The sequence below is a fragment of the Zingiber officinale genome, chromosome 2A (genome assembly GCF_018446385.1).
Source record: "Zingiber officinale cultivar Zhangliang chromosome 2A, Zo_v1.1, whole genome shotgun sequence".
NCBI classification, from domain to species: Eukaryota; Viridiplantae; Streptophyta; class Magnoliopsida; order Zingiberales; family Zingiberaceae; genus Zingiber; species Zingiber officinale.
This window is the reverse complement of record NC_055988.1, coordinates 22,970,857-22,975,735: the sequence shown is the minus strand read 5'-3', so window position 1 is coordinate 22,975,735 and position 4,879 is coordinate 22,970,857. Positions and strand designations below refer to the sequence as shown.

Genomic DNA, 4,879 nt, shown 5'->3' with positions numbered 1-4,879 from the left:
TGTTGTTACCATCTCGATGATCATGAATAACTCTAGACCAATGCTTTGGATAAATAGGCTCGTTCAGTCAAACTGTTAAATAGATCACTGAAAGAACAGGCCAAATGAAAGACCATGGGAAAACCCTAACCCTACGGTCTACGAAGGGCCCGAACTATAGGAGAATAACTCGAGGGGTCATTAGCTTGTGGGTTAGATTAACTAACATGTTAAGGCGCTTTCATACCAGGAAGCAACAGAGTTGGGAAAGTAGGCAACAAAGTTCTTTAAAATATTTTGCAATGGGAGAAGGAAGCACAAAGGCCAAAGTAAGATTGACTTTCCACATCTCATCCCTCCAGGCTATTGCAAGTAGATATAAAAGAAACAAAACGAGTTCAATAGGATGAACCCAACATATCAAATGAGAACCACCAAAACCTCAAGAGTAAGATGTATGAATTGAGACTTCCTCCTCAAAATATGTGACTGTACGATTGATCATGTTTGAAAATTGAAAAGAGGGCATGCTGGCAATGGTGACTTGGTTATTGATTGGAATAAGACTTTTTACTATGAGAAAAAGTTTTCCTTTGATCTCGCACACACTAAAACATGCAAAAAATAATGTTAGTGCCCAGAAACCAGGGGAAGTCTTTGGCGATAGGCCTCCGATGCTAACGACGCAAGGCCTCTGCGAGTGGCGGCCATGAGCACAGCCACCGCCCAAATCAGAGGCAGACTCCGTGGGTGTCCCTCAAGACCTACGACGTCGACAATTGGGGAAGTTCACAACATGGATGCTATCTTTCCATGTGTTGGCAACAGGAAACAAAATCGATCGGAGCGGCAGCAAACAAGAGCAAAAGGAAGGGGTAGCAATTTTAAACAGGAGATTTGTCATGCATTTATATCTAACTATGTGCTCTGATACCATTGTTGATACTCTAAATGCATGAATCAAAACGAATTAAAATGGTAAACACTTACAACGATCTCCCACAGATCTAAAATCGGCGACGATTGGACTAGCTGTCGGAAGAGCAATCATAGGATTGGAAAGCTCTCCATAATTCCACGAACCAAATCCCACCGTCTCAAATGTTCTCCTCACTCTCTTGTTGTCTCTTTCTCTACACCGTGAATCGTTCCCCATGATCCTTCGATGCACTCCTTATTAAGGAAAATAACCCAAGGATATAATGGACTTTTCCATTAAGAGTAGTGGGGAACATGGACATGTTCCAACGTTCCCATTTCCTATAGGATCGACATCTGAAACTGACTAGTGACGAGCCGAGCGAATCGGGGGATCAAACCCAAAAACAGCTTCGCCGAAGAATTTGATTAGTTGATGAGGGAACGAGGCGGAGAGAGGGTGATCGACGAAGGAGATGTCTTGCTCGTCGACGCAGCTGCAGCGACGAAGCAACAAACCTTAACTGCCTCCAGAACAAAATCGCAAGCAACAAGACTCTCCTTTCTTTTCCACGGCCAAGGAGAAGGAGACATGAGAAAGATCACGGTTTGCAGTGTACTCTCACCTCTTCTTAAAAAAAAAAACTCTAATGGCCATTTAGACCAGGTGGAGTTGTATTCTCGCCTCTATTTACAAACAAAAAAAAACTGTAATGACCTTTTATACTAGATGGAGTTTAGAGTTTAGGGTTTAGAATTTAGTCCCATATCGTTTGTTTTTTATTAACAAAGTGGAACTAGTGCTATAAAAGAAGAGGCTATGACACTTTCTCATTCATACCTTTCTCGGCCTTTTGGCTAAGATCAAGTGTAGTATCTGTTCTTATCAGTTTAATATCTGATACGTGGACCATTGGTTCACTATGATATTAAATTAATTTTTCTTTGGGGAGGGATCATTACAGTAGCTTGCTATTGGATCCTTCGCGTGTCATCCCTATGTTGCACTATTGTAGGGGTTCGGCGCACCCGACCAAGTTAAATTAAATTTTTATATTAAATTAAGTTTATTTTTAAATTATTAATTACAATCCATGAAATTAAATCTTAAAATTTTATATATTTAAAAATAAATACAAAACACATACAAATAATTGAATTTAATTAATAAGGAATTTTAAAGTTAGAATTGAATAAATTCATGTTTTCTTAGATGAAATTTTGAAATAATTTAATTAAAATTTTAAATTTTATTAAGTTATTCAATTTAATCGAAATTACTTAATTAGTGTTTTTTTTTAATTTGGTAATAAAAAATGATTTTATTCCGCCCAAGAAAAGATAAATCACTTACCAAACAACTTTCTAATATGGAGGACATTTTATCCTTAGGGAATAAAACACATAAAACACCTATCACTCGAATACCAATTAATTCGGCTTGAAGAAAAGATTTTATAAAAAAAATTAATTCGAACCTAACCCCAATCTGAATACAATTCGGAATCTTTAAATATGAATCTAAATAATTCGACCAACTTGAATAACTTAATTAACAATAATTTTTTGCTTGTTATTTTTATTATAATTTTTTATTTTTATCTCAATAATTTATCATTATTATACTTGCTTTAATATTGATATTCATAATTTTAAAAATAAAATTTGATTTAATTTTAAAAAGATTTATTAAATCCTAAATTTAGGCCAATCCTAGTCAATCTGGACTCCGATCCAATCCTAGTACAACTTAAAAATCCTCCGATCTGAATATGAAAATTTCTAATTCAAGTTGGATATTTTTTGGGTTGACTTGGATTTACGGATAAGATTTATTTTTGACATCCCTAATTATAAATTATTAAGAAAATTTAATGAAATTTTGTTCCTAGTTCTACTATATACCCACACAACTCAGCTACCAGCCCAATGTGTATGTTATTATAAAATTTATATAAACACAAAATATATATCATGTCAGGCCAAACAAAATCTATATATATTTAGATATTATTACATTTTTAATTTGAAATTGATTGGTTAAAATTTTTATATTTTAAAGTTTATTTATTTAATTAATGAGTTTAATATTACAGTTTTTTTTAAAAAAAATTTATTTACAAATTTAATAACAAGTTTGTTAATAAATATAGTTTACAAGTTTTGTTTGTGAATATAATTTTTGAATAATTTAAAATCTTTGTTTTTAAGAAATTTATTTATTTATTTAATGAATTATTCAAGCTTATTTATTTAATTCATATCGAATAAATATAAATAAATGATTAAATGTAAAATACCAGAAATATGCGAATATGAATAAGGGAATTTTCCGGAATTTTTGGACATTTTTCGGGGATTTTTCGGAGTTCGTATGGACGAGTTAACGGGGATAAAAACGGGGCCGGAAAAGCCTGTTTAGTTTACCCCGTTTAAGCGAGGAAATGTTTATATTTACATTTCCTTTTCTTTTATTTCTTTTTATTTCTTTAATTCCTCTTCTTATTCCTCACCTCGCTGAACCCGAGCCATCCCCGCAACTCTTCCCTTCTTCTTCCCGACGCCGTGCCCTAACCGCCGGTCCGGCGGTTTCTTCGTCCTCGGAGTCTGCCCAAGCGCCGACGAGCGCGAGCCACTGCTGGTCATGCCGTCGGCTGTGCCCTAGTTTCCTTGTCGACGGCGCCGACACCCACAGAAGATTTCCTCTTCTCTGCCGACGCCGAACCCAATTCTCCTTCCCTTCCTGCGACGCCGACGCCACTGCCGATCCACCGCAGGAGCGTCTGTGCCCTAGTGCCTCCGCCGACGCCGAGCAGTGCTGGCCATCTCTCCTCTTCCTTCATTCCGAGATTTTTCAGCCGGTTCTTCTCGGACGCCCTCTGTCCTAGATTTGGGCCACAGCCGACCAAGCTCCTTGCCCTAAATCTGCCGAGCCTCACTATGCCGCCTCACCTCTGCTTCTGCCGATTTCCCGATTATTACCGATCATCTTCCTTGGCTGACGACGTGGGCACGAAATCGTCTAGCAATGATCTTGGAGGTAGAAGATCTATTGGATTTCTAGTCATCTTCACACTTGATTCTTTCCTTGAGTTGATTGATTCCAGTGGGTTGTGATGTTCGGTGGATTTAGAAATTTAGGTTTCTGTGGGTTGTTCCTGGTACCGGCAGCAACTCCATCTAGCTACTCTCTTTGATTTCAGTAGCAAGAACGATTGAGATGTTGAGGTAAGATGAGTAGATTTTGTTCTTGAATAAGGTTATTGTTGGTTTGGGATATTCTGCTCTTGATCAGAACAGTGTAGTTGTTCCTAGCTATGAGTTGGTTCGTTTGTGATATGGAATTTGTGCTTGTTTTCCAACAGCAATTACTTCATTTGGCAGCAAGTTGTCCGACGGTGGAACACCTGCTGAGGCTTCGAATTTAGGTAAGGTTGTAGTGTTTTGGGGCTTAATTCTCGTAAGAATTATTTGTGCTAACTGGGGTTGTTTGTAGTAACTTTACAGTAGCACCATTACTAGATCTTCAGCAAGAGCTACCTCCGGATAGCCATTTATTCCTCGACAGCAACATCCACTTTGTTCTAGTAACTTGTTCCGCTGTGAATTGAGGTAAGCATAGGGATTTGATTTATGCTGTTGATCATGTATAGGTTGATTAGGATCATATCTTATTGGTCGTTGAGATTTTATTTAGCTATTCGTTGAGTTCTAGCTAAATAAATGTACGTATATTGGTGACACAGGAGTTTGACGCGAGACGAGTATCTCGACGTCGGATTGGACCATATTGGACATTTCTTATCGGAGGCGGGTACTTTTGACTTATGTCATTTGATATACATAGTAGTGAATTTAACAAGTTACATTAATTATGTCCATTATTTGTTTCGGTTAGTCACTACCCAATATCTGATACATGATTGATTGATTGCTTGATTTGCATCCCATGTATACTTTATTTGTTTATACATGCTTATAG

The 4,879-nt window shown here is 37.1% G+C and overlaps 1 non-coding gene across 1 annotated transcript; it reads left to right on the top strand.

Annotated features, from left to right (window-relative positions):
• Positions 1-1,734: 1,734 nt before the first annotated feature.
• On the top strand, positions 1,735-1,931 carry LOC122044546. The gene has a single exon (XR_006129584.1). It is a non-coding gene; the product is annotated as a U2 spliceosomal RNA (small nuclear RNA).
• Positions 1,932-4,879: the final 2,948 nt, after the last annotated feature.